At 41.4% G+C, this 26,142-nt stretch overlaps 1 protein-coding gene and 1 long non-coding RNA gene across 15 annotated transcripts in view; one reads left to right on the forward strand and one right to left on the reverse strand.

Annotated features, from left to right (window-relative positions):
- The window catches only part of lrrc8db (leucine rich repeat containing 8 VRAC subunit Db), a 105,534-nt gene that overhangs the window by 44,071 nt on the left and 35,321 nt on the right, over positions 1-26,142 (forward strand). For 4 of the 14 annotated variants that reach the window (XM_069939140.1, XM_069939139.1, XM_069939143.1 and 1 more), the window contains exon 3: positions 11,625-11,742. The exons of 8 other annotated variants lie outside the window; for them this stretch is intronic. The gene's annotated coding sequence lies outside the window, so the exon portion shown is untranslated. Of the gene's footprint in view, positions 1-2,361; positions 3,778-11,624; positions 11,743-14,493; positions 16,877-26,142 lie in introns of those variants that run through there. 2 more of the 14 variants (XR_011357939.1, XR_011357940.1) reach the window with 2 other exon arrangements.
- Positions 19,126-26,142, reverse strand: part of LOC138763998 (uncharacterized) — a 67,896-nt gene continuing 60,879 nt past the window's right edge. Inside the window, exon 5 of the long non-coding RNA XR_011357943.1 lies at positions 19,126-20,254. This is a non-coding gene — a long non-coding RNA (uncharacterized lncRNA). The remainder of the gene's footprint in view (positions 20,255-26,142) is intronic.

Below are 26,142 nucleotides of genomic sequence, written 5' to 3' on the forward strand. Positions count from 1 at the left end.
CATGGCTGATCTGATGATAGGCTCATTTTCACCAAACCTGCCTTTTTCTCATAATCCCTTACTATGTAAAAATTTATCTATCCTTGTCTTAAATATATTTACTGAGGTCGACTCCACTGCTTCACCACCCACTGGGAAAAGTAGTTCCTCCTAATCTCAGTCGTAAATCTACTACACTGAATCTTGAGGCTATGTCCCCAAGTTGTAGTCTCCCCTACCAATGGAAACAAACCTAACTCTATCTCTGCTTTTCATAATTTTATACATTTCTATAAGAAGTCCTCTCATTCTTCTAAATTCCAGCAAGTACAGACTCAGGCTGCTCAACCTCTCAAAAACTTCCATCGTGCAATGTATTTTGGTATACTTGAAATGTCTATGAAAAGTAGAGCTACCCATTCATCTACCTCAATAGAATAGCATTTCTCGAGATGGAATCATAATTTTTGTAGGTCATTTAACCCATGTAAGCTATCCAAAGATGGGTATATTTAAATTGCAGTGCAGAAACCATCCCTTTATCTCATCTGCTCCATGCTGGTCATGAAGTGCCCTTTGTTTTGACAGTAACCCTACTCTATCTTATTCTTCCATTTTCAAGTTGATAAAGATCTTGCCATCAGTACTGCAGACTCTGTACTGTAACCCACTTGATTCCCCGGACCTTCTTTAAAGTAGTAACTCCCTGCCAAGGGGTGAAAGATCAGGTTCTACCCACTACCACATCCTGTGCCCCACGCCCAACCATCTTCTGATCTAGAGTCTGGTCTTCAGTGAGCAGAAACATGTGGTAAATGATTGACAGCATTACTAAGGTGCTGAAGCATGTAATGGTGGTTTTCAAAGTGGCAGAAGAGTTTCTGCATGTGTGGTTACATGCATTTTTAGATCTTATTATCTGATGTGGTCACTGAGAGCAGGTTCTGTGCAATTGGCAATCAATCTTGTTCATTTAACTAGGTTGTGTGAAATGAAGGGAACACAGCCAGTTCGTGCAGTGAACATGTTCTATAATCTTGGATAGGCATGGCACACTGAAACTCTCTCCCTTGGATGTTATGTCCAGCAAAGTTGGAATGTTACAACTCTCATCAAAAACTAAATTTTTGCCCAATCCTGAGCTCTCCACCTCTTGTGTTGCCTAGACTTGAGTGTTGTAGAATTTGAATAATATATTTTGTGTATGATGAATTCCATTGGTGTTCTTGTTTACATTGAGGCAGTACAGTAGCTTGTTGAGTTGCTGCTTTGCAACACCAGAGAACTTGGTTCAAACTTGACCTTGGTGCTGTGGAATTTCCACAATCTTACTCTGGCAATGAGGGTTTCCTCCCTCAACCCAAGATGGACTGATTGATAGGTTAATTGACCACTGAATATTGTCCTCCATGTGTAGGAGAGTAGTGGGAGTTGGGGGGAGTTGATGAGAATGTGTGAATATTGTATAGTGGACAATGAAAAGGTTATCTAAGATTCCAATAAGATCTGAATGAACTGGGAAAGATGCCAATGAATGGCAGATGAAATTTAACTTTGACAAGTGGGAGCTGTTGCATTTTGTTAGGTTAAGACAGAGCAGGACTTGCACAGTGAATGGTAGGAACCTGGAAGGTGTTGTTGAACAGATAGAAAAGGAGATGCGGGTTCGTAGTTCAATGAAAATAGCGATGTAATTAGACAGGGTGGCGAGGAAGGTATTTGGCACGCTTGCCTTCCTTCATCAGTCAGGAGACTGTGTATAGGAGCAGGCATGCCATGTTACAACTGTACAAGACTTGGAGTAGCGTGCACATTTTTAGTTACCCCCCTCAAAAGGAAAGATGTCATTAAGCTGGAAAGGGTGCATGAAAGATTCACAAAAATGTTACAGGAACTGGTAGGCTTGAATTGGATAGGCTGGGACTTTTCTCCCTGGAGCGTAGGAGGCTAAATGTAGGCCTTATAGGTTTATAAAATAATAGGTAGTGTGGTGGTCCACAATTGAGATCGGGCCGGCACATCGTGCGGCAGCAGACGCGGATAGAGATCATTAAAGCGACTCCCAGGACAACGAACCGGCAGGGGTAGAAGCCAGAATAGGGAAATTTTTAAAAAGGGCATAGATTTAAAGGATAGAAGGGAAACATTACAGAGTGTGGTGGGTACAGTGAAATCCTTGGTATCCGGAATTCAAGCAACCAGCAAAAAAAATTGAGGAAAATAAAGAAGAATAAAAGAATTATGCATTAATATTCCCAGGTCCCTTTATTCTACTGCACTTCTCAGAGCCCTACCATTTATCATGTATGTCCTTCCAAAATGCAGCACCTCACACTTGTCTGCATTAAATTCCATCTTCCATTTTTCATCCTGTTTTTCCAGCTGGTCCAGATCCCTCTGCAAGCTTTGAAAACTTTCTGCCACAACACCTCCAATCTTAGCTTCATCTACAAACTTGCTGATCCAATTTACCACATTATCATCCAGATCATTGATGCAGATGACAAACAACAATGGTCCCAAGCACAAGCTGAACGGCTGGTTTTAAGGGATATGGAATGAAATGCAGATGAGACATGTTGAACTGCAGCCTGCTTCTGAGATCTGGTCCTGCTGTGAACTCAATGAATGAGATTATGTTTACCCTGGCATCATGAATACAGCAGACATCTCAAAGAACTGGAGGAATTCTCTGTCCTAAATGCCAAAAAATAAATGTGATCAGACTTTGGAATGCTGGAAATGGCAATTTCGATGAAATCATGAATAACAGCAAGGAAATGATCATCACCGTTCAGATAATGAAGGATCTACACTAACATTTCCCCATTGATAACCGTGACATTTACATTAATTTGGTGCATTTATGCATCATGGTTGTTTGACAAGCCAGACATTTGTGACTTTTCTTTTAAGCAAGCTATCTATTCCTGTAAACCACCTTTTAAAAATAGTTTACACTCTTTTTGATGATCTGTATGAATAATGACAGCAATTTTTTGCCCCTGCCAAATTCCTCCAGCAGCGTGTTTACATCTTGAGTAATGTGTATAACCAGTTCTATTGATGACTTCAGGAAGGGATTACTTTATAGCACTAGATCTGAAATAGTTGCCAATTTTGTATTGGTGTGACATCACTAGACGGTGCATTTTCTATGAGAGTTTGCGTATCCATTGATGTGACAAACAGAATCATTGCATAAGGGCTTTAACACTATGTGGCCTGATCTGCTGAAAGACAAACTGGCATGAAATGGTTGTGATTTCTTCACTACTACTTCCCCCTAACAGGAAACTTTAGATCACAAGGACAGCTGCCTCCACAGTGAGTTTTGTATTTTGATAATGCTGCCGATTTGTTAGGTTAAAAGGAAAGTGTCATTTTCCTGTCTGATCTGATTTGAAAATAGTATCTTGGTGGGTCTTTCATTCCCAACTGCTGTAACCAACGTTGATCTCATTGACTCGAGCAACTTTGACAGTTTGAGACTCTCAAGACCAGAGCTTTCCTTGACTGAGGTGCCATTTGTAAATGTGTGTTTGGCAGTACATTCTTACAAATGTGTGCCTTATTTATCCAGCGTTTTCTTACTTTGCGTGATGGAACATTTTATTCCACCTTGGTCAAATATCACTGGACAACAAATGTTTTTTCCACAAGGTTTGCTTCCTGAAAAACAAAATTGGGGATTATGATAGACAACTTCAAGCTGAACACAAAGATAATTTCAGATTTGCTGTATCATCTAGGAAGTTGGGGAAACATTAAATAAACTTTTATTGAATTTCATAATAATACTGACATCTTGGCAGTATTTCAGCTGACCTAAAAATGTTTTGCTGCTAATTTTCATTTGTACTCAGCTTCTGATACCTCTCATGTCAGTGTCCAACAATAGTCAGCCAGCGTTGATGGATTCCAATTGCCCTGATACTGCTTTTCCACGGTCAAAATGTCCTGGTGAAACCTTTCACCCTGTTCTTCACTGACTGCACCAAGATCAGCAGGGAAGAAATGCGAGTGCAGGAAATTAATTTCCAATATCCTGTTGATATGTATGCTTAGACTTAAAATATGACAGAAAATCCCAAAAAATAGGTTATAACTGAAAAAGAAATGGTGAATTTTCATGATTAGCAGTCCAAAATCCATAAAATACACCCAAAAGTGTTTAGGAAGCAAAATATTCGTTGTCTAGAGTATTAAGTCACTGCAGCTTTTGTTTGTATGTAGAGCCCTCTCCCCTACTTACAACCTATGTGACTTATGGCCATCTGTACATATGACCAAAAAAAACTGCATACATTTTTAAAAATAAATTAAAAATATATGTAAATATGAAAGTTACACTTGGTCGTATGTCCACCAGTGCTAATGGCTACATCCATATGATAGTGACTGTCAGACCATATCCTGTCATTGTGTACATCACAGCATCTCTCTGAGTTCTCAGGATAAAAGAATGCTGTATAGGTACAGTGGGCTGTTGGGAGGGTGTGGGGCAGTGGGATCAGTGTGGGGACTGATCGCAACTTGCGTCCAACTTGCGTCCATTTCAAGAATGGAACTCAGACGTATGTCGGGGAATGACTATACTTAACAATTGTTGATGTTCCCTCAATATCCTGCATCCCTCTCTATCATAGCATTAGAGGAGTTGTTTGCAATGTCTTGGATTCCAGCATTTGCTTCTTAAGAATGCAAAGCCACTTTCTCAGCAGGGAAGACCAAGTATGGTTGGGAAAGAGCTTATGAATGACAACCACCAACTTGATAATATGCAAGTACAATCCTGGTGCACTGAATGTTCTCATTGTTACTCAAATTTATACATTCAATGTTAGTTGGGATTGACTGTCTGCCTGACTCAACAGAAGAAAATAAATCCTATTCATTGGATGAAAAAAAAGCTATAAACAGGAAATGGTACGGACATTGTTGTACCTATAAATGCATACTGGTCGAGATGACAGCAAATAAACTTCCAATTTCTTCCCTGCTGCACTTGTGATGAATTGGCGCTGAACGAATCGATTCAAGGTGAGAGGGGAAAGATTTTAAAAAGGCCCCGAGGGGCCCCTTCAAACAGAGGGTGGTGGGTAAATGAACAAGCTACCAGAGGAATTGGTAGAAGTCGGGGCAATTCTAAAGTTCAAAAGATATTTAGACAGGTACATGGAAAGGAAACGTTTCCTTTCCATGCATGGATTAGCTAGCGTAGTAGGCGGCACAGTTAGTGTAGCGGATAGCACAATTCTATTACAGCACCAGCGACCCCTGTTCAAATCCCTGTCTGTAGGGAGTTTGCATGATCTCCTGTGTCTGCATGGGTTTTTCCCCAGGTGCTCTCGTTTTATCCACCCTCCAAAATATACAGGGTTGTAGGTTAATTTGGGTGTAATTGAGTGGTGTGAATTTAAAAATGGCCAGAATCGGCTTCTACTGTGTTGTAAATAAACTTTAAAAATGTAGACAGCTGGGTTAGCATGGACAAGTTGGGCTGAAGGGCTTGTTTCTGTGATGTAAAACTCTAATTATGCTACTATTACATTCCAGCAGGTTAGACTGCTTTGAGAAAGAAAAGCAGAGTTGGTTTTATACAAAAATATTTAATCGAGTGTTAAGTCCCTATCTTAGGGACCACTCCCTCCGGACTCCCTCGTCCACTTATCCATTTCCTCTAATCGCCCCCTTGGCACCTTCCCCTGCAACCGCAGGAAATGCCACACTTGGCCCACACCACCTCCCTCATCACCATTCGAGACCCCAAACAGTCCTCCCAAGTGAAGCAACACTTTTGTATGTGCTTCATCTACTGCGTCCAGTGCTCCCATTTTGGCCTTTTGGAGAGTCCGGACACAAACTGAGTGATCGCTTCACTGAGCACTTTCGCTCTGTCTGCATCAGTGACTGGAATCTCCCAGTGGCCAGCCATTTCAACTCTGTGCCCCACTCCTATACTGGACATGTCTATTCATGCCTCATGTATTGTCAAACCAAGGCCACTCGTAAATTGGAGGAGCAGCACCTAATTTTCCACCTGAGCACTTTCCAAATGAATGACATTAATGTCAACTTCTCCAGTGCCTGCTAGCCTACTCCCCGTTCTCCCTCCTTTCCCCATCTTTCTGTCTTCTTTCCTCCAGCTCTCCACCTCCTTTCCTCTCCATTCACCGAGCCATCCCCTCTCCTCCTGTTTGTCGATGTGCCCTCCCTCCCTTATCCACTTATTATCTCCTGTTAGTGGGAATGTGTTCCTCCCCCTGTCCCTCCCCACCACCATTTTTCAGGCACATGTCTATATTTTGCTCACATCTTGATGAAGGATTCAAGCCCGAGACATTGCTTCTGTATCTTTATCTTTGCTCTATAAAGTACACTTTATAGAGCCTGCAGCTGACGTGGACTTTTTACCCCCTCCATAAATCTTCGTCCGCGAAGCCAAGCCAAAGAAGATAAAGTACACTGTTTCACCTGCATTGTTTTTGCTTCATTCAGGGTTTCTGCAGAATTTCAAGTTTTACTCCTCTCGTTGAGTCCCTTTTTGTTCTCTCTGCACTTCCATGCAACTTGAAACGTGTTTGATTTCTAAGAATTTTTGTTCTGATGCAAGGCCATCAACCTGTAGCACTAACCACAAGATGAAGGAGCTGATTCAGCCCATTGAGTCTGCTCTGCTTTTGAATCATGACTAATATATTTTTCCTCTCAATCCCATTTTCCTGCCTTTTCTCTGTAAGTGTTGACACCCTTATCAAGAATCTTTCAGCCTCTGCTACAAATCTATTAAACAAATTCCACAGATTCACAATCCTCCGGCTGAAGAAACTTCTCATCTCTGCTCCAAGACTCTCCCACGAATGTAACTGTCTTCTCTATGTCCACTCCATCCAGCCTTTTCAATAATTGTTATGTTTTAATGAGATATCCCTTCATCCTTCTAAACTCTAGCAAGTACAGGGGCAGGGAAATCAAAAGTTCCTCATACATTAATCCTTTCATCCCCAATGTCATTCTTGCAAATATCCTCGTGACTCTCTCCAGTGCCAGCACATTCTACTTTCGATACGGAGCCCAAAACTGCTTACAAATGTAGTCTGGCCAATATTTTAGAAAGCCTCAACATTACATATTTGCTTTTATATTCTGGACCTTGAAATCAATGCATTTGTTACTCCTGACTCAACCTGCAAGTTAAAGGGAATCCCACACTAGGATTTCTGAGTCTGTATTTTGAATTCTCTCCCTATTTAGAAGATGGTTGATTTCTTTTGTTCCTTCTACCAAAGTCAGACACTGCCCTGCACTGTATTGCATCTGCCACTACTTTATCCATTCTCCCAACCTTATCAAAGTCCCTCTGAAAACTCTCTGCTTCCTCAACACTACCCGCCCCCCCCCCCCCCCCCACCACCACCACCACCACCACCACCACACATACCTATTTTTGCATGATCTGCAAACTTAGCCACAAGGCCGTCAATTTCATCATTCAAATCCTCAATATATCACATGAAAAGCAGCAGTCCTGATACAATCCCTGTGGAACACCACTAGTCATTGATAGCCACCCAGTCTTTGGCTTCTGTCAGTCAACTAATCTTTTCTCCACACTAGTACCTTTCCTGTAATACCACGAGCTCTTATCTTGTTAAGCAACCTCATCTGCGGTACCTTGTCAAAGGCCTTCTGGTGATCCAAGTAAACATTTAATTACTCTCCCTTGTCCATCTGTCCTACTTGTTATTTTGTCAAAGAATACCAATAAATTTGTCAGGCCAGGTCTTCCCTGAGGGAAGGCAAGATTCAAGCATCCTTTATTAACATGTAATAGTACATAACATGTACTATTACATGAAATTGGTTCTGCCCACCGTAAGGCAAAGGGTAACTATTAGTGTCTCCTGGCGCCCCTTACAGTAAGAGAGAAAGAAGCAAAAGAGAAACCCTTCAGAGTCAGTCTGTGGATTTGTCTCCAATACTCCTGCAGCCGCACAGACTCTTGCTTGATCCATTGGCAACCTGAGCTCCAGATCCAAATCTAATGATCAGGAAGCCCTGAGGAACTTCGGGAACCCTTCTTAACATCAGCATCCTCTTGAATCTTGATACCTGATCCGCATGAGCCAGTCTCCATGGTGACTGTGGCCTGTTTTATTTTGTGCTTCTAAGTGCTCCAATCCTTAGTAATGGAGACTAAAAACTAATGAAATACTAAAATCTGGCTAACCAGCCTATAGTTTCCTCTCTTTACCTTCTCTCCCTTTTCAAAGAGTGGAGTGACTCTTGCAATTTTTCAGTCCTCTGGAACCATTCCTGACACTAACAGTTCTTAACAGATCATGACTGATGCCTCCATAATCTCTTCAGCTACCTCTTTCCTGGGGTGCAGTCCATCCGGTTCAGCTTCAGCTTTCCAAGCATTTTTGTAGTTAGAGCGACTATACTTCAACTCTCAAATTTGTGGCACGTCGCTGGTGTCTTTCACAGTGAAACAAAATACATGTTCAGTTTATCTGCCATTTCTTTGTTCATCATTCCAACTTCCTTTTAACTTTTCCACTTCCCTCTGGTTCTGTCTATCAGATGGATATTTTGAACATTCTGCTTTGATTTCCACTTTCTCACATCAACTGTATATTTCCTTTTGATTAATAATTCAGGTGCTGCATTAGTTCTGCCAGATGGGCCATTGGTGGATGAAGTGGCTACTGCACTTTGGTTCATCATTTGTATTTATGCAGGCAAGCAAGTAATATGTTATTTTATGTGGACAAAAATCATGCATTTCTTCCCTCTGGATTACTTATAACTGCAGATTTAAAATTTTGATTGTATTGTGTCAGACTCCAGAAATCAGAATGGTGTTGGGGAAAACACTGATTGTTGAGCTTCAGTAAGGACAGAAGGTTGGGTGACATTGATTGGCTGCCCACTTAAACATTGCTTATTTTATCTCTACTTCCACCAACCATTGAAGTCAGTGGTGTTCAGTATAGAGGAATAAAACCCCAAAGTCTGTAGATACTGTTATTGAAGTAAAAACACAACACTGGTGAAACTCAGCTGGTCAAACCATGTTCTTTGTATAGCAAAAATAAAGATACATAATCAAAGTTTCAGGCTTGAACCCTTCAACAAAGTGGTGATGAAGGGCTCAAACCGAAAACGCCAGTTATGTATTGTTATTTTTGCTATATAAAGTACACGGTTTGACCTGCTGAGTTTCACCAGCATTGTTTTCAGTACAAAGACTGAAGAGCGGTCTCAGCTCAACATTACACTCATTCACTTTGAGCTTGCTGTGAACAGCAGTCGAATAAGAAAGCAAAATACCGTTGATGATTGAAATCTGAAATAATAACAAAATTGTTCAAATGCTCAATACAGAGAGAGAGAAAAACAATAATTTCCAATGGATGATCTTTCTTCATTTCTCTTACTTTCCTGACTTCCTGTTGATCTGAATGCACCTTTTGGTGTTCTTGTCAAACCAGTTAATGCATGCAACTGATAAGAAATGCATTGTTGAGTTCTCAATGGCATGCAATGTTGTCTTTTATAATCTAATTATTGGTGACTTCAGATAAACACTTTGGAGTTGTGTTAAATGCATGTCCTAGGCAAGCTTTCAGTGCTTGGTTTGATGCACTTTGAGCTTTCGACATCAAGGCTGCATATGAAACAGTTTAGTTCAAAGACTGGATTGGCATTTTATTCCTGACCCCAGCATCTGTTGTGCTCTGGAAGGCCTTGACTCTGCAATGCTTCATTTGAGAGAAACCTCGCCAGTGATGATCGGAACAACTCCAAGTACTTTCAAATCTTTGGAAGTAGGAAAATAAATAAAGGCTTTGCTGTAAGAACATCATGGAAATATTGAAATGTTTAAAGAGTTTAGTAATTCTGGTGATATGTCAGTTCCTACCATGATCATGTGTTTATTTAAAAACTAGGCTGATGTATCATTGGGTTCAATCTTGTGTTTGGTGAATCTCAGTCACTCTGAGCATGCTAACAGGTCACAGACAGTTTATTTCACAGCTGCAGTTAGTAGTCAACAAAGACAAAAGATATTCATTAAGTTTTGGGTTTCTCTCTTCCACCAACAACCCTCCCCCCACACACCCCACTGCATGTAGTCATGCTCTTCTAATTTAAAAAAAATTAGACATACAGCAATTCGGCCCAACAAATCCATGCTGCCCAAATTACACTCCATTATTCTACAGTCTGGTATGTTTTTGAAAGGTGGGAGGAAACCAGAGCTCCCAGAGAAAACTCACGTAGACACTGGGAGAATATACAAACTCCTTACAGACAGCATGGGATTCTAACCCAGGTACGGTCCTGATCACTGGTGCTGTAAAGGTATTGTGCTAACTGCTATGCCAACCATGGGAAAACCAGCATCCTCCCAAGTTCTGCCACTTCTCCAGTCAAACTTCATTATGGATGGAGCTTGGGAAGAGCAGCCTACACTGAAGTAACATTCCATCCAGTGTTGCCTTCCTGTCAAGGGAGGAGCACCTGGCCTTGGTCCTCATCAAGCAATTAAGTTAAGGGAATCTGTTCAGCAGAGAATTGTAGATGGAAATTTGACCTTTTATGTATCCTACGTCATCAGACTGGTATGAACTTAATATATTATCTTCCAAAGTGAAGAATGGGGGTGGGGGTGGGGGGGGGTAAGAAACCTTTGCAATAGAATATTTCTACACACCAGCAGTAAGTAATCTTCCTTCACAATCTTTTGTGAGTACTCTTTGATCAATCTCCTTTCACTAACACCAGCTCATAACTGAAGGTGAGGGAGTGGGGTGGGGGGTGGGTGCTGAGAAGGAACATCAAACTGTACAGGAACAAGCTCTTTGGTCCACGTGTCTGTATTGAAAAGGATGCTAAAATTAAACTACACTCTGCTTGCACACGATCCATATCCTTCTATGATCTGTGTTTATCTACAAGTCTCTTAAATTATACTACTATATCTGCTTCTACCATTACTCTTGGTAGCCTGTACCAGGCACCCACCACTTTCCATTTTTAAAAAAAGGTAATAAAAATGTTTTATTTGCTTAGTACCTTTTCTTTAAACATTCCTCCTCACCTTTAAACACGCCTTAGGATTTGACTTTTTCATCCTGATGTTACGAGCCCAAAGGTCCCCAAAACACAGCAACAAAAGAAATTCACGAAGACAAATGGTTACTTAAACAAAAGTTGCTTTTAATTTTCTTTAAACATAAAAACAGGATCAAACTTTAACTTGTTACTATCAACTTAACCCCCTAAGTGTATGTGTATGTAATGTGTATATGTTCAGGAAAGTTCTTTGCTTTAATAGTCCAATCATTCACTTCTCAGGCAGTTCTTATAATGGGCACAGAATTGAACATTTATGAATTTTCACCAGGCTCTGTTGCTTAAAGGAAATGGTTACTGCTCAGGAAGGTTTTTCATAGTTTCAGAGAGAGATTTGTTGCTAACGCACACTGTTTGTTGGATACACACACAGACTGATTCCCTCCAATCAGCCACTTCAGTGTCTTGTCGAAGAAACTTGCCCCATCATGGGTTTTCCAAATGATAACCTCTTCTTTCAGGTTACCACAGAGTTTATCTTTTTTCCCTTATTTCAGGAGAAACGCTCTAGCCAGCCATTTCCTCTCGAAAGGACTACAAGGGTTTTCAACAGGCTGAACTCAGAACTCACAACCTGTCTTCAAAATGGGGGTTTTCAACAAGTCTGCCAGCTTGGTATGTTGCAGCCTCAAAAGCCACTGTGGAACTCTCTCTCTCTCTCTCTCTCTCTCTCTCTCTCTCTCTCTCTCTCTCTCTCTTCCCCTCCCCCTCCCAAAATCATGTTTTCTCTCTCTCTGTTTGCAAAACCACATGACCCCTCTTAGAACAGTAAACTGCAATCAGACAGATTGTTGGCACTGGAATCCATCTGGATAATCTGTTGCTTTAAAGACAATGGTCCATTTACTCTACAATATCAGTCCAATTAACACCTACTTGTGAAGTCTCCAAACTGTAAACTTATTGTGGACATAAAATGTCTGCTGATTCATAGCTCTTGTATTTCAAATGAGATGTCTTTTCTGTTTGTGAAGTGACCTACACTAACCACCCACCCCCCCCCCCCCCCCTCCACAATCTCTCTCTTTTAAAAACATACAACCCAGCTCAAGCCAGAAACATTGGTTATGTATCTTGACTAAATAAAGTACACTGTTTGACCTGCTGCGCTTATCCGGCGTGGTGATTATGCTTCAACCATGGTTTTTGCAGGCTTTTGTGTTTTACTCAGGAGAAAATGTAAGTAGCTAGTCTTTTTTTCCAGGGGAGACCAGGTGAGAGGGGAAAAAATATTAAATGGGATCGAAGGGGCACCTTTTTCACAGAGGTTGGTAAGCCTGAGGAAATGGTGGAGATGGGTGCAGAGGCAGTGTTTAAAAGACATTTGTGCAGGTACATGGATAGGGAAGGTTCAAAGAGTTATGGGCCAAGTGTAGGCAAATGTGACCACTTGAGGAGACAATGTGATCAGCATGGACTATTTGGGCTGAAGGGCCTGTTTCTATTCTGTAAAACTTTGAGAGTGGTCTCTGTAAGATCACCCCGATGTGGCAGGTAATACAATGTATTTGGGAACCACACTATGCTAAGTTTAACAAAGTAGATGGAACGAAACAGGAAAGTCTGCAATGCTGTGATTATAGTCAAAACCCAGAAATGCTGGAGGAACTCAGCTGGTCTTGCAGCGTCCATAGGAGGTAAAGATATATTACCGTCATTTTGTGCCTGAGCCCTTTCTTCAAGGCATGAGTGAAAAAAAATACAAGCTTGGGGAAAGAAAGGGGGAAGAATGGGAGGGGGAGGAGTACAGACCAGCAGTCAAAAGGAGTTAATTGGATATGAGGAAAGGAGAGAATTAATTTTGGAGGGAGAATGAACACATGCAAAAGAAGATGGAGGGAGTTCTCATGGAAACTGGAGAAGTAGTTACCTTGTTGACGCCAACACAAAACACATTTTTATCTCCTCTCCCCTCTTGCTGATCCAAATCAACCTCTTGTACGTCTTCACCATTCCATTCGCCCAGCACAAAGTTCAAGCCCTTCCCAAAGAACCTTCCCATACACGCAGAGGAGTTGCTACTTTTCCCATGAATCTCTGCCCTGCTTTTCGTCCTCTGCCCCAAATTCTCCTTCCCAATGCACCAGCTATCCATTTCTACTGCTTTAAATTTTAAACACTCATTCACTGCAAGCAATGCAAACTCCTCCACAGTGGAGAAGGGAGTGTTGGTAGGGTGCCTACCTGCACTTAGTTTGGAAGTAGAACCTTAATGTTAGGTTAGAACATGGGGATGGAATAAATGGCACCTAGAGATTCACAGTTCAAGTGTGGGTTCAATTGGATGGACATTTTGTGGCGCCAAATACTGATAAGGGAGTAGGTACAAATGTAGCACTTCTTGTAGTCACTGGAAAGTGTAGCAAGGGGGGAACTGGTGGGAGTGGATGAGGGAGTTGCAGAGGAGCAATCCCTACTGAGTGCAGAGACGGGAAGATGTGTCTGGTGGTGAGCTCCCACTTAGGTGGTGGAAAATGCAGAGGATCAAAGTGTTCCCCCTGTCCCCAAAACAGCAAGGGGCTCCCAGTGGCCAACCATTTTCATTCCACACTCCATTACCGCACTGATGTATCTGTCCTTGGCCTCACACACTGCCAGTTTGAGGCCACCTGCCAATAACATCCTGTCTTGGCAGTCTATAAAGAGACTGCCTCAATATCAACTTCTCCAATTTCTCCTTCTGTTGACTTGTTTACCTTTCAACCTTGGTATCTTCTCTTCACCCAGTGACTGCTCAAGGAAGAGTACTTCCTCTTACCTCTCTGGCGTAACTTTCAGACTCCATAATATTCAGAGAACACTCTGCAGCTCGGCTGAATCTGGGGAATGGACAATAGAGTTGATGATCTGTCTCATCTGCTGTGTGTTTCAAGGATCTTCTAACTTTATTTCAAATTCTTCCATCTGCAGCATTTTCCTCTGGGCTCAAAAAAGAATTCCTCTCTTTCAGATAATTCTGAAGTTCCCATTTGCAACAGTATTTTTGTTTCCATCTTTGATGCATTATGTCCAGTAATTTAATCGTTCTTGGCTTCCTTTCTTAGTTTCCTTCTTTTAAACACACACATCTCCTCATCACTTTTGCACTTGAAACCCTGTTCTTCAAAAAACAAATGTATATATGTGTGTATATATGCATATGTATGTATGTATGTATAAACTTTTTCCACTTTCTGGTTGCACTGTCGGACTTTAGAAAATGACTGCACTGTACAAGCCCTTTGGCCCATGAAATTATACCAACCTATGTAAACCAAATCCACAATGTACAATGCAGAAGATAGTCATGGATCGAAGATGGGTTAGAAGATCCTTGAAACACTCAGCAGATGTGACAGATCATCAACTCTATTGTCCTTTCCTCAGATTCAGCCTGGCTGCAGAGTGTTCTTTGAAGATTATGGGGTTGCAGGACTTCCTCGAGTCAGTGGACTCTGAATGATTACAGACTTTATGAAAACAGCTGTCGATCAGTGAGTCTCCCCCAAATCGTTTAAGGTTTTCCCCAACCAGATTCCTTCGATGAACAATGAAAACTGGAACCTGCTGAAATCACAGGCATTTAAGTCCGGAGATCCAGATCAATATAGAAAGAGCAGGTATGACCTGCAAAAAGCTATCACCCAGGTGGAGATTCTGGATGAAATGGAAACAAGGGACACCCGACATCTATGGCAGGGCCTAAATGCCATAACCTGCTACAAAACTAAATGTGATGAAGTAGCAGATGGCAAAGCTTCTATGATTTGATGACAGTAACAGCGAAGAACCACCCCTCCTCACCCCTACGTCCTCTGGTGATCCCATCCTGACTGTATCTGAGGATGATGTGCATGTGCTGTCTTCAGGAGAATGAATCTGAGGAAAGCATCTGGTCAGGTTGGAGTACCTGACCACTTAACAATGTATTCCTGGATATCTTCAGCAGGATGTGGTACCCACCTGCATCAATCATACTGGTGCCCAAGAAGAGTGTAGTAAACTGCCTTAATGACTATTGGCCAGTAGCACTTACATCATCAGTGATGAAGTGTTTTGAAAAGCTGGTGTGGAAGTATATCAGCTGACTGAGCAGTGACATGGATATGTTCCAATTCCAATAGTGTTACGGAATAAGTTAATACAATTATGGAATAAAATGTATCTTACGGGGCAAGGTTAGATTGTGGGGGTTTAAGTATCACATTCCACAAGAAACATTAACTTTTCACAAGAGCTATGCTAAGTGTGGATGCCATGTCTGGCATTGACTTTACAGAAACATTAAGGGTGCCTATTGTTACAAGATCAAACCAGCAACCACAAAGAAGGCATATTACACAGGGGTAAAGACGAGCAATTACTTTATTAACAAAAAATTCACCTTCAAATTTTAATTTAAAGTTCTACTCAAAGAAGTATTCAAAGAACTCCTCTTTTATAACAATGCCCACTGGTTACTATGCAAATTTCTATAACAGTGTAAAACTAATAAATTCCCCAGCCTAAATATAACATACGTAATCAAAGTCTAAGTTACACTTCCAACCAGCCCACATAAAAACTTAGACACAAGACTCACAAAACTTCTATCTCAACCGAAGTAAAGATCATAAACAAAATTTGTTTGGTAAACTGAAACCAAAAGATCTTTGAGAGAGAGAGCACAAAATTCGAAGTTGTCTTCTTGTGTTGCTTGCAGAGAGAGGAACCACTGGCTTTGTCCGGATCCTTCTGGCTGTCTTCGGAATGTACCTCCTTTATGAAATCCCAACATTCTAAACTGTTCTGCAGACCAGGACTCATGCTCTGGGCCTCCTTCCACTCCACAGCACCCCCAGTGGTGGTTTATCGTCCAAGTCCAGAAATGTTTAGATAATTTTCTGCACATGCCCAGTCCGTCTCCCACTCGCTCAGCAGTCCACCTTCACCTTAGCTCTCTAAGGCAAACATAAAACCACACAACATCTAGCCCTACACAACACAGAACTCTGTAACACTAGGAAGACTCCACAAATAGATGTTAATGGGACTGACTTGTAAATTCAAATGGACTTTAAAGGAACAACATGTTTGAACAGGTGCCCAGGCTCGAGAACTGATAATCTGTGGTTATTAAGACAGGTGCCAGAAGTAAATTGCTGGTTGAAGGTTGCTATTCTAAGAGGGGTTCATGTGTTTTTGCAAACACAGAAAGAGAGAGAGACACCGTCAGTTTACAGCAGGAGTTAGAGTTGGAAAATCCAAACTTTGAAGACCTATTGCAAGACCCCATTTGAAGATGGTTTTTTGAGTTTAGCCTATTCTAAACCCTTGTAGTCAATTGCAAGAGGATGTGGCTGGTTAATGTGTTTCCCCTGAAATAAGGGGGAGAACTCTGTGATGACCTGGAAGAAGAGGTTATCTTTTGGAAAACCCATGAGGGGGCAAGTTTCTTCAGCAAAACACTGAAGTGGCTGATTAAAGGAGATCAGTTTGAATGTCCAACAAACAACGAATCTCTCTCTCTCTCTCTCTCTCTCTCTCTGAAACCAATGAAGATCTTCCTTTCCAGTAACAATTTAAGTTAAACCTCAGAGCCTGGTGAAGATCCTAAATGTTAAATTCAGTCCACAGTGTGGAAAATTGCCTGATACCAGTGAACTTGGAGAAGTAAAAAGTGAATGATTGGACAGTGAAGCAAAGAACTTTCCTGAATACATACATGTGGGCTTAGAAATAGAAAGGGGTTAAGTTAATAGTAATAAGTTAAATATTGTTCTTCTTATTATGTATGATTAAATTAAAAACACTTATTTAAGTAGTCATTGTCTTTGTGAATTTCTATTGCTGCTAGTTTTTGGAGTCCTCTGGGCTTGTAACAAGTGGAGGCTCCTCCTTTGCCATTTGATATATTTGGAGTTTGGGAACTAAAACAATTGGAGTTTTTGTGATTTATTAGTAAATTGTTTTTCCAAGCTATTCAAAGCTTTTGTATGTGGATAACCAACAGCAATGGGTTTTGATAAATGTTTGGCAACGTCAATCTGTGTAGATTTGAAAGTGGAGACTTGGTCAGATTCTGAGGAGTTTGCAGATGAGAATGTTTTAAACCCCCCAAACTAAGTATGGGCCAAGTGGAACTTTCCAAACTTGGTCAGATCCTGTAAAAAGTGCAGATGAGTGTGCTTTGAAACCAAAACTTGTGTGTAGGTCAAGTCAAATGGATATTAGAGTTTTTGGAATCACCAAACTTTTCAGATAATGAAAAAGAAAAGAGAAAAGGCGATATTAACAGAAGCGTGTATTCAGACAGTTGAATTTAATGAGAACAGAGGTTCCATACCTGGTGAGGATGTTATGGATGTATTCAAACCTTTTGTGTCAGAAGGGCTTGATTTCAATAAAGGAACAGGTCTACAGGCGACACCATCTCATTGGCTCTTCACAAAGCCCTGGAATACCTGAACAGTAAAGATGAATTCATCAGGATGCTCTTTATCAACTACAATTCAGCATTTAACACCATCATCCCATCAAAACAGATCAGCACACTTCAAGACCTGGGACTTAACACCTCATTGTGTAATTGGATTAATTGGATCACCTCCAGACCACAATTAGTAGGGGCTTAGAAATTGGATTATAACATGAGTTTAACCTGCCAATTTGGCATGTTTTCTACCTGTGTACAGGCCAATTAGTGGGTAGAATTTTTAAAAAACTGCACAGGTAGGCAAACCAACCACCTCTGAGGTGGTTTGCCGACCCATGTACATGCACTGTGTAGCTGCTGGTGGTCAATTTGAAAGTGATCATGGCTGCCCAGGTAGAGTGGTTCCAGCAGCATGGGGGATTATGGGTAAGAAGGACGGCCATTGCTCCTGCCTCAACTCTGTTCCCCGCTGGTCTGACAATGTTCTCCCCAACCCTGACAGCGTTCCGACTCCGTGCTCACTCTGGCCCCAATAGTGCCTGCCCCTCCCCCACCGCCCTGCTTCTGCACCCGCCCCGACGACTTACCTTTTGGAGGCCAACACAGGAAACGGGATTCCCTGCAGGGCCTCCTGCGACGCGGTGAATGCATGACATGTCACCAAAGGGGCGGGAGTGGCTTCTGTTCGCCATTTGACCAGGCAGTTTTGGTTCCAGAGTGTACGGGTTGCAGGGGCCCACTACACGGGCAGGATACATGGATTCCGAGCAGTCCCAGTTTGTAAACCCCTCGTGAGGATTAGTCTCTGTGTGGGAAAGAAAACTTAAATCTGACGCCTCCCCTAAATTTACCTTCACTCACATTAGACAGTTGTCCTCTGGTATTTAATATTGTCGCCCTGAGGGGAAAAAAGTACTGACTGTCCACTCTATCTAATCCTGTCATAATCTTGTATACCTCTATTAATTCACCTCTCCTCTAAAGAGAAAAGTCCTAGCACTGTCAGCTTTACTTCAAAAGACATTTTCTCCAAACCAAGCAACATCCTGGCAAATCGCCTCTGCACCCTCTATGAACCCTCCACATTCTTCTTGTAATGGAATGACCATAACTGGACACCATACTCTCAAATGTGGTCTAACCAGATTTTCATAGAGCTGCAACAGTACCTTGGCCAATGTATCAGGCACTGATGATGGAGCCTTAGACCTTGCCGATGCTGTGGCTGAAGGAGTTATTCAAGACACAAGAAGTTCAGAAAATAAGAAAGGACTTGTTGAAAAGGTTATCCTTGTTTCACTGTACCATTGTATTGGGACAAAGTAGCTTTAACTTTTTTCAACAGAACTTTGGCAGCTGCTTGTGTAGAGAGTTATCAAAAGGAGCTTCACCCTTGTTGATCAAGCAGTCAAAGTCTGATAGAAGTGTGTTGTCATGTTGCCTTTCATATCTAATCTGATACCTTGCTTTGATTTGAACAAATGAGCAAATAGTTCTAAAGGTCATTAGTGAAAGGCGTTCATCCGAACACGGTCAAGGAATGATCAGCAATATTTAGTTCACAAAAGATCATTAGAAAGAGAAACTTGTGTTACATATACATTTTCCTGGCCTCTGTGAGAACCCAAAGCTCTTTCCAGTCAATGATGCACCATTAAAAATTTCTCTGGACCATGGTGTACATATATACATAAAGATATCCAATTTAAAATATTTTGGAATGATTTACTTGGTTATAGGATACTATTCATCAATCTCATAGGCACAAGCCACGGCGATCAGGTCTCTGGCATGGAGTTTGGTTCTGTGGCTAAGAAGTGAAGAGAGAAGTAGTGAGCTGTAGTGAAAGGGGATTCCGTGGTAAGGGGGAAGAAGCTATCACCCAGCCTGATCTGATTTGTGATGCTCCTGCACCCTCCTTCTTGATGGTAGTTGGTCAAAGATACTATGTGCTGGATGGAAAGGGTCCTTGCTATTGCAGTGCAGTCTTGACCATTAATCTCTGCTCAGCAAGATCCAATAATTTGACCTTGATTTGAGTGATGTTAGCCAGGCCGCCAGAAAGAAATCCCCTGTGCTGCTTCATGGCAAAGGATTTTATTTTGTTTTGCATTCATGAGATTCTCCAGATGCTGGAATCTGGAGCAAAGCACAATCTGCTGGGGAAGAGCAGCGTCAGTGGGAGAAGAAGAATGCTCAATATTTTTTGGTTGGAACCCTTTAGCAAGACGCACTTCCTGGATCTCGATGAGGGGTTCTTGTTCTAAATGTTTTGCCCCACTGGTGTTGCTCAGCCAGCTGAGTTCGTCTCGCAGATTGTGCATGTGTCCAAATGCTTATTGGAAGAAGCAACTTTTTTTGAGGAGTGTCTTGGAGGTGGAGATTCAGAGGGTTGGAAAAGTGTTTAGAGAGGGAGCTTGACATTTCTGTCATTACTTGTGTGGGAATGATCAAAAGGCCAAAACTGGGGGAAATGCATAAATCTTGGTAAGAATGATGGTTGTAAAGAGATAGGGAAGGATGAGATGATGGCGCTATTTGAAAATTAAGTTTTTTTGAATATAGTCATGTTGCTTAACCAGGACCAGTGTTGTTGGGGAGCATGTGGATAGCTATTGAGTAGAACTTGATGGGATACAGGCAGCAGAGATCTGAATGACTAATGTTATCCAAGATCATCCAGGTAGTTTTAATGAACTCCGGTTGATCCACTTCACTCTCTGCTGGTCCTTCCTGGAAAAGAGAAAAACAACAAGGGAAGTTGGCCAACAGTGTCTGGAGTCTCAATAGTACCTGTATTCTGCCTTAATAGTATCTGTATTTTCTTAAACAATATTTTTGAGTACAATACAAATTCCTTTATTTACTGAGTGATCACATACTTCATAAATATTGACAAGATATTTTCACTAAAATTATGATTTTTAAAAAATATTGCTCACCTTAAAAAATTGGATTTTGTTATTTTGGTATCTTTATCTCTGGCTGCTATTTTAATTTCTGATCATTTTGAGTTATTAGTTAGAGTTCCAGGTGTGAGAAGACCACTTGTAAATATCAGATTATGTAGCTTGTTTAAATTTACATTTTTTAAATGTTTTAAATATTTTACATTTTGAAATTTTCTTTTATTTTTAATTTTTAAAAAAATTAGACATTCACCACGGTAACAGGCCCTTTCAGTCTTCAAGTCCATGCTGCCCAAATACACCCAATTGACCTACAACCCCCGGTTTCTTTTGAACGGTGGGAGCACCCAGAGGAAACCCATGCAGTTGTGGGGAGCATGTACAAACTCCTTACAGACAGCACTGGATTCAAACCCCAGTACTGGTCACTGGCGCTGTAACAGCGTTGTGTTAACTGTGCCGCCCTTATCCATTGAATAGTTGATACTTGGTGAAAATGAAAAGAAAGTGTGTCCTGTCCAGACAAAAACGTTTTCCAGCAGCTTACAAAATATTAACCAGTGAAGTGTTCCTGCTCTGATTTTGACAATGCAAGGATTAGGAAAGTTGGATCTCCACTTTGTCGATGTGCCAAATATCTGGAGTTACAGAACCAAAGCCCTTAGGTAAAGAGCTTAGCATAAATTCTCACCATTCAGCAACATTATATCAGGGGCCCAAACAGACCTTTCGGGTGAAACAGCACTTCCTTCTACATTTACTATTTGATATGTGATCTCTTCAATGTTGAAGTAACCAAATGTAGATGGGAAGTCTTCAGTCTTCTGTCACTGTAATTCTTCCTCCCACTAGAACTTTTTCTTCAGCCTCCCGCATTGTTCTAACGATTCCATTATACGAGCTTGAAGAGCAACTTTTCTGTCTGGGTTGGCTCGTATTGAGTTCAGTCGTTTATCCACAAATTCGGCTTTTTTCCTCATCTTGCACATTTCCTATTTCTCTGTCTAATTTTGACAACGTTAGACTGCGCCACTCAGTTCTCAACCTGCAGACTGTGGGTTTGTATGGGTGGTCCTCAACATTGCAGCCAGGATAAATATCACTGACATAATAAACAAGTTATTTGTGAAGTCAGGCTGTCAAATGACAGAAAGGTGAAAATTCCCAAAACATTCTCTCCCCAAACAAAACAAAAATCCCATTGGTGGTCTGCGATGGGACCCAAGTTCATCCTCTACCCCCCACCCCAACAAAGGTAAGTTTATTATAGGTGGTCCACAATAAGTAAAGGAACACAGGATGGTATGTGGCTGAGAAAATGTGGGTCAGTGGCCTATCCTGTATGACATGCATCCCCTATGTTTTCTCTACCACTCAAGACAAGCATTTCTGCTCACTTTTCCAATTCCATTGAAAGGTTGTTGATCCAAACATTGACTTTATTTTCGCCCCACTAATACTGCCTGACCTGTTGAATATTCTCCATTGTGACATGTGGAAGTTTGCTTTAAATATATTGTAAACACTATTTTTTAAAAAGTGACACTGGTCATAATAGAGAATACTTGCAAGCAGCTTCCATTTTAATTGGAAGAGGTGTTGTGCTGTCCCTGGTGGTACCAGCCTTCACGGGCACCTCTCTTGATCTCTCCATAGCCACTGTCGCTCCTCAGGTTGCTGTTACAGCACTGGCCTATGCCATAGCTGCAGGTGGCTGCTGTAAAATTGCTTCAAGATTCGATACTGTAGGATGCCAACAGCTCTGGGATTAGATTGACATTGCAGTTGGTTTGTATGCAGTGGGCCTGGTTCCCTTTCCATACTGCTTGACTTGGTCATTACCCCTTTATCATTTTGTTCATTAACTAACACAGATTACTGCCACTCAAGTTCAAGTTTATTATCATCTGACTGTAGATATTTTTTTCTTCTTTGGCTTGGCTTCGCGGACGAAGATTTATGGAGGGGGTAAATGTCCACGTCAGCTGCAGGCTCGTTTGTGGCTGACAAGTCCGATGCGGGACAGGCAGACACGGTTGCAGCGGTTGCAGGTGAAAATTGGTTGGTTGGGGTTGGGTGTTGGGTTTTTCCTCCTTTGCCTTTTGTCAGTGAGGTGGGCTCTGCGGTCTTCTTCAAAGGAGGTTGCTGCCCGCCGAACTATGAGGCGCCAAGATGCACGGTTTGAGGCGATATCAGCCCACTGGCGGTGGTCAATGTGGCAGGCACCAAGAGATTTCTTTAGGCAGTCCTTGTACCTTTTCTTTGGTGCACCTCTGTCATGGTGGCCAATGGAGAGCTCACCATATAACACGATCTTGGGAAGGCGATGGTCCTCCATTCTGGAGACGTGACCCACCCAGCGCAGCTGGATCTTCAGCAGCGTGGACTTGATGCTGTCGACCTCTGCCATCTTGAGTACTTTGACGTTAGGGATGAAAGCGCTCCAGTGAATGTTGAGGATGGAGCGGAGACAACGCTGGTGGAAGCGTTCTAGGAGCCGTAGGTGATGCCGGTAGAGGACCCATGATTCGGAGCCGAACTGGAGTGTGGGTATGACAACGGCTCTGTATACGCTTATCTTTGTGAGGTTTTTCAGTTGGTTGTTTTTCCAGACTCTTTTGTGTAGTCTTCCAAAGGCGCTATTTGCCTTGGCGAGTCTGTTGTCTATCTCGTTGTCGATCCTTGCATCTGATGAAATGGTGCAGCCGAGATAGGTAAACTGGTTGACCGTTTTGAGTTTTGTGTGCCCGATGGAGATGTGGGGGGGCTGGTAGTCATGGTGGGGAGCTGGCTGATGGAGGACCTCAGTTTTCTTCAGGCTGACTTCCAGGCCAAACATTTTGGCAGTTTCCGCAAAACAGGACGTCAAGCGTTTTTCTCCAGACCATGGTACACACACATACAAAAACAATACACATAGTAACCACATATATACATAAAGATATAATTGAAAATAGATATAAATATTTTGAAGTTGTTTACTTGGTTACAGGATTAATTGGTTAATTAAACTCAGAGGCTGTAGGAAGAAGCTTTTTTTCCGGCCTGGCAGTCTTGAGTATAATGCTTCTGTATGGTTATTGATGATCAAGGATACTGCATGCAATATGGAAAGAGTCCTCTATAATTCTTTGAGCCCTAACTAAATAACGCTCCCAGTAAATGTCTTCAGTTGAGGAAAGGGATCTTCTCAGTGATCTTCTCAGCCATTTAGATGAACCTGTGTATTGACTTCTGGTCCAAAGCTTTGTACTACACAATGATGCAACCAGACAGGACACTCAACTTTGCTCCTGTGAAATGTTTTCAATGTGGCATCCCTGGTGCTTTAACCAATTATTTTCTTAGCATCCAACCAGAATTGAGTATTTTTGTCTCAGCTCAATGGGGCGATTGTCTCTTGTTTCTGACTTGATGAGTCTTGATTTTAACCCTTTTAGTTTTTGCCCTCCCCACTTCTCATTCCAATACTTCAGGAGCTTAGTAATTATTTGGAGCAGTCAGAGACTGCTCCAAATAATTTGCTCTCTTCCAGATAAGTCATTCATCCAAAGTTCCATCAACTACTTGGGTAGTTGGAAGTGGTCTTATGGCAACATACAAAGAAATTTTAGTTAGCTGTTAGTTGCTGTTCAAAAATTGGTCTCTTTTTTTTTCAAAATTACATTTGTGATTTCCATTTATAAATGATCACTTAATCAGTTAATTTAACACAATACCCTGTTACAAATGCCACTTTTTAATCTTACAATCTTCCTTTTTTTTAAAACTGTTTTTAAAATAAGAATAAATTACAAGTAAATTCTATTTTTCCAGATCAGTCACTTGTTGCATGTTGTCAAATAAAATTAAGATTTCACACTCTATACCTTAGTTATAGATGGGTTAGTTGCATTCTTAGTAATTCAAGTCTGTTGTTTCATGGTAAGATTCTACGGCAGATTCAAGTCTGTTGTTTCATGGTAACTTTCCTCTACCTGATGATGGTTGTACCTGGTGTACCTGACTCCCCGTGTGCTTGCAACAGAGGGCACGCCATGATAATTTGTGCATGAGGCAAGGAACTTTCAGATGAGGAGAGGTTATTGAGACTGGATTTTATTCATCTGAGTTTGGAAGGATGAGAGGTGATCTCATTGAAATATAGAACATGTATTTTGAGGCTTTACAGGCTAGATCCAGGGATGATTGTTGTTCGTTATATACATTAATGATCTAGATGATGGGGTGGTAAATTGGATTAGTAAATATGCAGACGATACTAAGATAGGTGGAATAGTGGATAATGAAGAAGGTTTTCAAGGATTGCAGAGGGATTTGGGCTGCTTAGAAAAGTGGGCTGAAAAATGGCAGATGGAATTTAATGCTGATAAGTGTGAGGTGCTTCATTTTGGTAAGAAGAATCAGAACAGGACATACGTGGTAAATGGGAGAGCATTGATGAATACAGAAGAGCAGAAGGATTTAGGAGTAACGGTACATCGTTCCCTGAAGGTAGAAACTCACGTGAATAGGGTGGTGAAGAAGGCTTTTAGTATACTGGCCTTTATCAATCATTGCATGGAATATAGGAGTTGGGAGGAGATGTTGAGACTGTATAAGACGTTGGTGCGGCCTAATTTGGAGTTCTGTGTGCAGTTCTGGTCGCCAAATTATAGGAAGGATATAAACAGAGTGGAGAGAGTGCAGAGAAGGTTTACCAGAATGTTACCTGGGTTTAAGCATCTAGAGTATCGGGAGAGATTGGACAGATTAGGTCTTTATTCTTTGGAGCGTAGAAGGTTGAGAGGGGATTTGATAGAAGTATTTAAGATTATGAAAGGGATAGACAGAGTGGATGTGGATAGACTATTTCCGTTAAGAGGAGGAAAGATTAAAACAAGAGGACATGAGTTAAGAATTAAGGGGCAGAGGTTTAGAGGTAACATGAGGGGGAACTTCTTTACTCAGAGAGTGGTAGACGTGTGGAATGAGCTTCCGGGAGAAATAGTGGCGGCGGAGTCAATTGTATTATTTAAGAAAAGGTTGGACAGATATATGGATGAGAAGAAGATGGAGGGTTATGGGCATTGTGCAGGGAGGTGGGACTAGAGAGGGGTGTTTGGTTCGGTGCGGACTAGAAGGGCCTAATGGCCTGTTTCCGTGCTGTAAATTGTTATGTTATTGTTATGTTATTGTTATGTTATGATGATTTCCTCTAACTGGGGTGGTCTGGAACTGGGGCTCACAGTCTCAAAATGAGGGATCTGCTGTTTAAGATTTTCAAGATTTCTTTTCACCTGGTTAGTGAATTTTTTAATTGTCTAACCAAAAAGGATGTGAAATTGCTGAGTCAATCTGAGATGAAATTAACTGAATTTTTAGAGATTAAGGGCATCAAAGACTGCATCAAGGCATCAAGTACATTATCATTTGACTATATGTACATCTAGACAAAACAGTAAAACAGTATTTTCTCCAGGGTCCAATGCACACAAATGCACGCACGATGCACAGCACATTATAATCACCTCTTTCCATAAAGATAGAATTTAAAATGAATATACATAAATAATTTGAACAGATTTACTCATTCTGGGATACTGTTCATTAATCTCACAGCCTGCGGAAGAAGCTCCTGCACCTCCTTCAGTCAACGATGCTATGTGTTGGATGGAAATGTTCCTTAATTCTTTGAGCCTTATTCAAGCAATACTCCCAGTAACTGTTGGC

This window comes from Narcine bancroftii, chromosome 5 (genome assembly GCF_036971445.1).
Source record: "Narcine bancroftii isolate sNarBan1 chromosome 5, sNarBan1.hap1, whole genome shotgun sequence".
NCBI lineage: Eukaryota > Metazoa > Chordata > Chondrichthyes > Torpediniformes > Narcinidae > Narcine > Narcine bancroftii.